At 42.7% G+C, this 11,149-nt stretch overlaps 1 protein-coding gene across 1 annotated transcript in view; it reads right to left on the minus strand.

Annotated features, from left to right (window-relative positions):
- Positions 1-11,149, minus strand: part of CACNA1C (calcium voltage-gated channel subunit alpha1 C) — a 614,430-nt gene that overhangs the window by 366,591 nt on the left and 236,690 nt on the right. The window lies entirely within an intron of this gene.

An 11,149-nucleotide genomic window follows, 5' to 3' on the forward strand; every position in this document is an offset into this window, starting at 1 on the left:
CCCTGGCAACCACCCTTGTACTTTCTGTCTCTGTGACCTGAACCACTCCAGATGCCTCATATAAGTGAAATCATATAGTATTTGTCTTTTTGTGACTGGCTTAGTTCATTTAGCATAATGTCCTCATGGTACATCCACGTTGTATCATGTCAGAATTTCCTTCCGTTTTAATGCTAAATTATATTCCATTGTATGAATAGACTACATTTTGTTCATCCATTCATTCACTGGTGGACACTTTGGTTGCTTCCACCTTTTGGCTATTGTGAATAATGCTTCTATGAATATGGATGTAAAAATATCTCTTTGGATATTTTCAATTCTTTTGGATATATACCCAGAAGTAGAATTGCTAGATCATATGGCAGTTCTATTTTAAATTTTTGAGGAACTGCCATACTGTTTTCTATAGGGGCTGCACCATTTTACATTCCCATCAACAGTACACAGAGTTCCAATTTCTCCACATCCTCACCAAAACTTCTTATTTTCTATTTCTGTTTTGTTTTGTATTTGCTTTGATAGTCACCCTAGTGGGTATGAGGAAATGATTTCCTTTCATGTTTCAGGCGCTTGGCATATATAATCTCAGTTAACTCTCAAAATTCACTGACATTCAGTAGGTGGTGGCCACTTTCTTCCCTGAATCACTGGTCATCATTTTATGTGTGTATGCATTTCTCTCCACTGGCAATCCAGCTCTCTTTATAGCCTGCATACATGCACAGTCACACAGGTTGCCAGCACAGCCTTGACTTAGTGGATACTTGGTCATTTTTTGTTGGTGAACTAACGAGTTGATGGCATTTAGGCATCAATAAGTAGTTTGGGATGTCTCTTCTTGGCCTGGGGGTCTTGGGATCTGACCATATAGATGCTACTCCAGCCATGCCTCAGCCCAAACCTGGCACATCATAGTGGACAACCAGGGCTTTCCTCACCATGACCAGTCCTAACTGAGCACTGTGTCAGCACTGTCTTGGCTTGTATATGAAGCAGATACCCAAAGCATGTCCTGTAGTAGGTACCTGACAGATGTTTTCTCCTACAACAATAATAGTGACATTTCTGAATGTTTACCACACTCCCTGCCCATTATATCACTGACAGATTTAATCCTTACAACAATCTGATGGCATAGGTATGATTGCCTCCGTTTCACAGATGAGTAAACTGAGGTCTCAGAGGAACACAGGCACTTTCTCAAGGTCATACAGCTAAGACGTGGCAAAGCTGGGATTTGACACCAGAGCCCATTGCTCTTAACTGCTCTGACCTGGCATCTTTCTGGATGTGACCAGTTTGGGGGGCCTGCCCCAGGTTAGTGGAAGTTGAACAGGCCCAGACCCAGTTCTCTCAGTGGAGCTGGCGGCCTCCTCAGTTGGAGCACAGGCCCCTAGTCACCTGCTCTCTATCCACAAAGGCTCTATCCTCTGTCAACAGCTTGTGATTATTCTCATCTTCAGAACTGGTTCAGGAGAGGCCAGGAGAATCTTTTATACAAAGAACTGTAACACTGTTCTTTCTGTTGTTGCTATTGTCCTTTTGCCTGATGAGAACAGATTTCTAGGGCTAGGGAACATTAAGGGACTTTGGCCAAAAAGGACATGTATTCTTAGAGCACTCTTACCCCTAGATCTAAGTAAAATCTCAGATCTAAGTAAAATCTCAGATGATTTCTGTTATGGAGAAGTGAGCAAACACTCTTTTAATTGTGTTTTAAAACTAATCATTCATTCATTTATTTGCTCAGTCAACTGTATCCACATGCCTGAAATAATGCCCAGAACCTAATCTTTGCTTAATAGATTTTTTTTCTTCCCTTTCACAGCCTTCTTCACAAGCCCTTCTCAGGAGGTTGGGAGATGACCGAAGTACACCTGCGGCTCCATGCTAGGCACAGGAGCATGAAGGTCTGCCTTCATTTCTTTCCTTATTGAAAACTGCCAGTGTCATAAAGGACTGCTAGAGTCCATTCTTTCCCCTCGTAAGTCAAACACATTGACAACACATCATGAAAGGTGGGAAGCTGGAAGGAAAAACCACAAGTCTGTGGCATGCTCGCCTGGGCATTCATCAGTCTAGCTGATGAAGGCTGGTCTCTTGTCATAAATTCAATCTTAAGTAAACACTCATTTCTCTCTTGTTCCCCAATTATTGGCACAAAAGGAAAGCAGACAGTTGCAGATGATATCCGTCAAGGAGGGGCAGGGATCCATGCTTGCCCAAATCCCCCAGATAAATAAGGAAAAGATGACCACTCCTGTTCATCTGTTTAAACATCTGGCATCCCAATAATGCACTTTGTGAAAAATTATCAATGCAAAAGAATGGGCTGGAAAAAAGTTTGAAGGTGATAAGAAGGATGTGTCCTTTCTCCTCATATTCATCAAAAGGAAGAGTCCTTTATAGGCTAATGGAAAGGTTATCAGGTAAGGGGTGAAATGATCTGACCTTTTTGACTTTGGATAAGTCACACCCCTGTGTTTCCTTTTGTAAAAGCGGGATGTGGTTGGGGAGCAGGACAGAGAATTGTTTTTATGTTTTTCTACCTTGGAAAAAATTCATAGTGGTACAACCATGTTGCAAAACTGGCAATAATAAAACTAAACACACACATACTTGATGACTCAGTATTTACTCTCAGGAATTACTGAAGTACATGCATATGTTTACTATTTTAAAAGACCAACTAAATATCCATCATAGAACAGATAAAAACATTGTGGTCTATTCACATGATGGAATACTATACAGCAACAACTATGAACAAACAACTACAGGCTAAAGCATGAATGAATCTCACAAAAATAATTTAAAATGAAGAAAGTTCGACCAAAAAATACTTACTGTATGATTCCATTTATATAAAGTACAAAAAAAGGGCAAAACTGATCTATACAGTTAGAAGTCAGAATAGTGGTTATAGGAGATGGGGGTAGTGACTAGAAGGGGACACAGGGATACAAATATGGTTCTGTTTCTTGATCTGGGCACTGGCTAACCAGTGGTGTTTATTCAGTGAAAACTCATCAAGCTATACTGCATACTTACAAGTTTTGCATTTTGCCATATATACATTATAGTTCAATAAAATTTACATTTGAAGTATTTATTTTAAAATATCAGATCATGGACATGGGGAATTTTGAACTCCAAAAAATACTCAGTAAGATAAAAATTTGATCCTGCGGTAGGTAACTCCTGTTGGATCACATTCCTAGAATGAACATATGAACAACTCTGCTAGTTCCAAGAAAGAAAGAAAGTGGGGCTCCAAGCCTAGAGAGATTGTGGGCTCTTTAGAGAAAGCAGTTAACACGGTTAAATTTCCTAACAGTGACAGGGTGCAAAAATATGGCCACCAGCCCCAAAGAAACCAAGAAGGGTGAGGACAGAGAAGAAAGGATAGAGTAACAGAGTAAGGGGCCAAGCCCTCCGGAAAGAATGATGGCATCCAAAGCTGGCGTCCTGTGCCCATAGAGCTGCCGCAAGTGGGAGGATGATTTTCTCCTTAGCCTCCCTGACCATGAGATGCATGGCATGTGATGGAGTTGCTTTGATGGTAATTATTTCCTGCTCAGACAGTGAGGCTATAGATCATCTCAGGGGAGGCTCCTTAATTGAAAAAGTGTCAATAGATAAAGGGCAATAAAAGCTTTTTGAGCTGAAAGTCTGGTTTCCTTAGCTCTCTGCCTGATTTAGTTTTGACCAACCTGCTAATGCCACTCTACCAGGAAGAGCCCTCCTGGGTCCTCTTAGCTCTTAGCTGACAGACTCATCTCCTAAGGGAGGGAGTGAGTACGCACATTTCTCATCAGAGGGCAAGGCCTCCACTTCTCTTTAGTCAGGAAAATCCACTCTGACTCAATGTTCTAAATGAACCAACCAAATGTTGTCCCAAACTGTCATTTAGTTTGTCCTCATTGATTATATGGATGATCTTTTTTCTCTTGGAGACTTTCTAGGCCCTTAATATCAGTTATTTCTCTTTCCAAAGACATCTGAGGTTGGTTCCTACCAGAGGGCACCAGGAGAAATTAAACTCAGAGCCCCCACTTTACCACTTTACTTTGTGAGCAGTTTTGAAGAAAGAAAGTCTTTTTGGGTGGTGGGTGGAATAAAGTCTGAATTATGACCTAGAAAGAGGTATGGGATGGCCAGTATCTTCACTGAGTAACTCACTCCACAGAATGTACTGGAGTGTACCGGACATCCACCACCCACATGTCAAGGACCACGCCCCCCCTTTCAGCCTGCCCTGCTGAGATAGTGAGCGATGCATTTAACCCACCATTGAGCAGAGGCCCCATCAATCCCTGGAACAGAGTGGAGACCATGAGCTGGGTGATGGTAGTTAAGTGGATTCAGAGCTGCTTCATCACACCCACGAAACTTTGATAAATGGCTTGCTGCAAGCTAAAAAGGTGGTTTCTGTGCTCCCTCGCCCAATCTTGTACATTTCTATCAAACTGTGATATACACAGTTATAACTCAGACGAAGATGTAGAGACATTTGAAGATAAGGAAAGAGAGTGGGTCAGAAAATTGGAATTCTGTATCTCAATATTAAATGGACTGATTCAACATAATGAATTATAATAAGGTTTATGGTAAATTTCTGAGTTTAGGTTAAATAAATTTACCTGACTCTTCAAGATTGAGGAGCCCTTGCTCAACAGCTATCTATATGTATATGTATACGTGTGTGTGTGTGTGTGTGTATACAACCATAAGCTTTTTTTTAAAGCAAGAATATCATATGATAGTTAAAAATAACATTGAGCTATAGTGTTGAACGTATGGCAATCAAACAGAACAGATACTAAAATTCATAGACCCTCTCTCTGAGCAGACCATTGTTAGTATTGTGTTTAGTTCTGGGCATCACTCTGAACAATTACTGTGAGACTAAAGGAAGTTGCCCAGGACAGTGACAGGTCTAGAAGCCGTCATATGAGGAGAATTTGAAGGGACTAAGGACAATCAGAGGAAGTTTAGATAGGAACAGGAAGTTCAAATTCATTTTCAAATTCTAAAAATACTATTGCAAGAGGAATTGGCACTTTTTCTGTGTAACATGAGAGAGAAGAATGAGGACCAATAAATAGGTTACAGGAATTTTTTTTTTTTTAATGTAAGGAGGAATTTGCAATAATTAGAGTATTGGGACAGTAGAATAGCTAGTGCATGCCCCCACACCCACATACCTGCCCCACCACCTTGCAAAATTTCTAAGTCCTTTCCTCTTTTAGGAGTTGGGCTAACCTAGATGACCTCCAGAATCTCTTCTAATGGCTATAGTATATAATGAATGCAGGTAATCGCTCATTCAGCTTTTCTTAATGCTCCTTGTCATGAGTCGCCACTCAAGATATGGAGAAGATGTGAGGGATTGGCTTGACCCAGGGGCCTGGATTCCTGGTATTTTCCATATATGACTTTGAGACACGCTGGCTCTGTGTGGAACTGCTCCCAGGGAACCACAGCTCCACCCTCTTATATTACCTGGGGGGAAGGGAGTGGGGAATATTCTAGGGACTCTTGTAGTTTACATAATCTCAAAGAGCCTTTACAGCCTAATCACACTGCCTTTTTATTTACATTCATATTGTTATGCACCATCACCACTATTCATCCACAGAACTTTCATCATACTTTTCAACGCCATCATGAAGCTAAAAAATTATTGCCAAAAGTGGTTTCTAGTTTTATCAGTCACATACTAGATGCCATGGCTTTCTATGCAGGCCTACCATGGACACGACCTTCCCTTCCTATGTGCATACTTGCATTCCTAGTTAAACAAATTTCTGATGTCTATACAGCAGTTAAGAGGTTCATGCCTGTTATTAATTTGTCATTAATTCCAGGTGAACATGTAATACCCATGCATAGTCTGTCTTCTGTCTGCTTTGGTAGAGAGGATGGCTTAAGAAACCTTTTCTTATGTTGGGACTGACCACCCCGAGGGAAACGGGTCAGCTTGGGTCTAATTTCACTTTTTTTCTGAAGGTAAAGGGGGAAAGTGATAATCAAGGATTTATGCACACTCCAGTTGATCTGCCTGGCTTGGTGTTAATGTAAACAGTTAATTGCAGGCTTGTAGGCCTTGGAGAACACAGGGTGGCTTTAATTAATTCCAGTACATGCCTTGCAATGTTTACATTCCAAATTACCTTCAAGTCAGAAATATGTGGCCCAGAACCACAGTTTGGGGGCAATAAAATTCCACTGGCCGCTGCTTCTCACATCTGGAAGTCATTTGCTAAAAGAGACAGAGTTTGCTATTTGGAAAAGTTAGATATGCTTCAAGAGAGAGATGAGGTGACAATGGCTTTCCCCTAAGCTGCTGACATAAGGAAAGAAACAGGCTAGTTCCAGAGTTAAGAGTGATGTCCTTTAGATTCTGAGCAGAGAGAGGAAACCCCCACTGTCTGCTGCCATCAACATGAAAGAAAGCCTAGGACGAGAGCCTGGGAAAAGATGTCACACCAATAGCCAGGATTCGATTTCTAGAAATTATTTCATGTTGGTACAGATACCAGCCCTGGGATCTGCTAAAATTTGGGGTTGTCTTCCTTTTTCCACTTCCCACCCAAGGGCCTCTTTCCAGGATTCACAGGAAACTCCATCTGCATTAAGAAGGGTGTTTGGAGGCAACAGTTGGTTTTTCTGATGTTGTACTTGGGAACATTACAAGTTGGTTGCATGGTATCTCCAAAACACACTGGGTTCTTGGCACCCCTTATGCACTGAGAGTTGGAACTCGCTGAATGAAAGAATCCTGTGACTAGAAGGCCCATGCAAATTTCACCTAGTCTGTCCCTCTGCCTTTAGGCAGGATTAATATAAGCCACTCTAGACTTTCAGTCACCTACCATATTATTTCCCTCTTCAGATCTGAGAAAGGAGGGCTGGGTTATGAAAACTACTTTGCATTTTCTCCTTTGGAAGTCAAATTTCCAAATGAGTCAACAATGGTAAAGGGTTTACAGTATCTCTCTAAACAAATCAAAACTTCATGTAAATCCTATTATTTGTCAATGTCATTTTTTGCCTCCCACTCATTCAAAAGCCATGTTATATTTCTTGGTGATACACTTCAAGAATTCTACAGTCTCGCATTCTTTCTAACTGGCAGGCAAGAGACAGGATGTTGCCCCATCCTTCCAGTTGTAGGAACCAAAGGGAATAAAAATGGGCCGTGGAGTCAAACTGACCTGGATTGAGGCCCTGAGTTGGGTTAACTTATTTAGCCTCTCTGAGCCTCTGTTCCCTTATGTGGAAAGTAGAAATAATACTAAACTCCTCTGATGGGGTTGTTAAAGGGTTAAATGAGATAAGATTCATAAAGAACTTTGCACACTAAATGCTCCCTACATGGAGTGAGGGGGAGAGAAGGCATCCAGGGAGCCAAGTGGCTCTGGGGACCACGTAGCTCTCCTGGGTTCCCAAACCAATGCATCTGACTGAAGGTGGCACTAGGTGCATCCAGATGCTCCCTCCTGGAAACTCCAAGACCTCAATTGTCCCATGTACTGTGTTATTATCTAGCATTCCACTGGAGTGCTGCCTCACTTCCTCATCTCCTCATTTCAGGACTGCAAGTTGCCAGAAGGCAGGAATCACATCTGTATAGATCACTGGTGCAGTGTAGTGCTTGCAACAGTACCTACAAAGCGATGCTCAATAAATACTTTTTAAAATGATCATCAAAATGACATCACTGTTACATGTTGCCCACATTAAATTAAAACACCTTGCTTCTTTCTCTAGTCCACTTGGACCATCATGGACCGGAGTTCCTCATATCCTAGCATGTGGGTATTTGAATGATTCCTGTAATTAAGGAATTTTGGGTCTTTATTATGTATGTCAGCATTTCATCAAGTGTAGTCCAAGGATGAACTGCATCAAAACTACATAGGGTGGGGGTGGGAAGAGGGTGTGGTATTAAAAATGCAGATTCCTGGCCTGTACCCCCGACCTCCTGAATCATAATCTCTGGAGACAGCCAGGGATCTTCCCTTTAAATAAGCCCACCTGGTGTAGCCTCTGTGGTTCCAGGAATTTCTGTTTCTACCCTCGCTTTTAGTCTTCAACAGGAGGCAGTTGTATTGGTCTTTGGGAATTCAAGGTGTGGCCAGTTAGTTAGATATGTGGGCTTAACCCAGAGAAATTGCACCTCCTGCCCTGTCAAGAGATGGTGCAAATTCAAAGGCATCAAGAACAGGCAAAGACTCTCAGGGCTCTAGGATCAGCAGTGCAGAAAAAACCCTCCATCCAGAGCTTCAGAAAATGAAGCATCTTTCCCAGGCAACAGCGCTGAGCGTGTCTTGCATGGTCCTGGTCCTTCAAGATGGATGGCGCTTTAATCTTTAAAATGTGCCCTGGGTGGTTGTGCTACACAGCAAAATTTGAAAACCACAGTTTAAGGCCTTGCACCTCTGCCCCCACGAGTTTGCCAAGAGGCAGCGCCACATAGAGGGAAGACCCACAAACCTTGGGAAATGGGAAGCTGGGTTCTAGTCCTGGCTCTGTTGCCACCAAGGATTCATGTGATCCTGCACAGGTCCCTGAGGCTCAATTTGTCTCAACTATTAAATAAGGGTGTCAGCTTCAGATTTTATTTTGGCAATGGAATTGTTTTCGCAGAAGAAACTGACCCAGTACCTGGACACAGAAAATAGATTAAAGTGCAGTGGTGAGCACCACCTGCAGCAGCCCTGGGAGCTCTTCAGCAGGATCCTGGAAAACCCAGAACACAGCTCTGAATCCTCTGGGCCTTGCACTCTAACTAAAGTTCAGGTCAGACTTGCAGCTTTGCACATCCCCAGGCTCCACCCCAGGACTAGATAAAAGAGAAGCCATCAGCAAGACCAAGAACATGTGTGAAAAGCTGGCTTACGGGAGGATGTCTCACTGTTTCAGCCAGGTGCCCCACAGGTGGCTAAGAGTGAGCTCTGGGTAGTAGGTGGTGGTTTGGGAAAGGTCCAGCTCCCTCAAGTGTAGTCACTGGGATGTGGAGGCCCTAATAGCCTAATTCCCCCGAGAGCAAATGGCCGCTATTTTGTTTCCTATCACTGCCATTACTTGAGCAATTCCCAGACAAACAGGCCTTGGAAACACTTCTTCACTGCATGTAAGATGTGTGTGTATTAGCTCTTCCTCCAAAGCATATTTGCATTCCAAAGACCCCTGATAAATCTGGTGGCAAATCATTTTGTTTAGCATGTTTTTAAGCCATTAAGTCTCAAACTTTTTTTGACTGACAGACCCTTTTTTACAAGTAAAATTTATCCAACATTCTTTAGAAGATTAACTGTGAAACACAGAGGTATAGTTTCAGAAGTGTTTGAGTGTGGGTTTTGGGAAAAGATTGACATTCTGAGGATTTAGAGGTGGGGAAAGGCAGAGGAGGAATTATTTTTAGGTTTTTCCTTTAATTTTATACTCTATGGGACAAAAGACTACAGGACTTAACTTTATGACAACTTAAGTCCTAGGAATCAAACTAGCTATTTTTGAGCAGTCTCCAGGTCCCTCTAGTTTGCATGATCTCTCTGGCAGAATCTCAGGACAAGTCAGCAGATGTGATTAGGGCCATCAGTGCCACGCACCACTCTTTCCTTGAAGGTTGCCTGCTGCCTTGCATTCAGCCCTAGAGTGTGTCAGACTGCAGAGTACACAGGCTGAAGGTGTTGTGTCTGCTCATTCCATGCTTCCCACCATGAACCAGAGTTTGAGAAACGTCTGCACAGCCAAACCATAGCTTCTGGAAGGTTCCAAAGTTTCTTCGCATCTTAGCTGCCTGTCACCTTCCACAGGTAAGATAGGTATGGTTAAAAACATGGGATCTACTACAAGACTACCCATATCCTGGCACCACTACCCATAGCTATCTATGTAACTTCTGGAAAGTTCCTTAACCTAAGTTAAAATAAGTGATATCCTTAAAACAGTGCTTGGCACATAGTAAGCACTAGAAAGGTGTCTGCTGTTATTAACATTATATCACAACTCGGGCTCACTAGCAAACTATTTTGGGGTGATGGAGAAGAGACAGACCAGCCTGAGTGGTTTCTGAATCTCTACAAATATGCACAGGTGAAAGGAAAGCATGAAAATAGGGAGAACATCCAAGAAAAGACAAATATGTTGTCACACAGGGGAGGAGCCCCAGATTGGGGGTGGAGAGAGTTGGCCTCCACTTGAGGCTCTGCCATGAATTTGACTTTATGACTAGGGACAAGTCTCTGAGCCTCGCTGACTCTTGGATTCCTGCTGAGTGAAATGAGGGGGTTGAATTAAGTGATCTCAGAGTTTCTCCCAGCTTTTAAATCCCATGTGCCCAGGTGAAGGTACTAGGTACAGAACGGGCTAAGGGTGGTGACAAAAAGAGCCAGACTGAGTAAAGAACTACCCCAGCGGTGTGCATCTGTGTGTAGGATGGGAGCTCAGGGAAAGGGATGTTCAAATGCCTTCCTCAGCCCCTGCCAAGGAGTCTCTGTCCTGCTGTGGTTCTCTGAGAGCTCAGGACAGCGCTGACACCCAACAGATATCATCCTGAAAACACACTTGCATAGCTGCCATCTAGCTACTTAGAGCCATGTTCAACTAGGTAAGAAGTTAATGTTATATTCAAGATGAAAGCTTTGTGAAAATGTAAAGCTCGCAGGTACAGCTGCTTCTCTCATCCACATACCTGGTTTCTCCTATTCTCTTCTTTGTGCCCAGCTGTTGACATGAAGCAAACCTCACCTTAGTTCAGTGTTTGGATGCAAAGAACATCCTTTAAATTTAAAAGTAATTAGCTGTTCTAACACGAACATATGTGCTTGTATGGTGCAGAGAGGGCTCATTCACTGGGAGGTCTGGACATGCTGAGCCCTTTGAGAATGCTTAGTGGCCTGAAAGGAATTCTGCTCTCTGTACCTCTACAGAGAGGAGAAGGAAACAGGGCATTGCCTCCTCTGGACACTTGCTCACCTGAGCTGGCATTACTCTTATAGCTTTATGGCTCTGCTCATGGGGACAGAAGAATGACAACATGGGAACAAATATGTAAGAATGGAGGTGATTTCATGTGTTCAGAGAAACCTGGCACTAGGAGATCTTCCTACAGTGTTCCTTGTTGCTGCCATTG

The sequence above is a fragment of the Pteropus vampyrus genome, unplaced genomic scaffold (genome assembly GCF_000151845.1).
Source record: "Pteropus vampyrus isolate Shadow unplaced genomic scaffold, Pvam_2.0 Scaffold137, whole genome shotgun sequence".
In the NCBI taxonomy this organism is placed as follows: domain Eukaryota; kingdom Metazoa; phylum Chordata; class Mammalia; order Chiroptera; family Pteropodidae; genus Pteropus; species Pteropus vampyrus.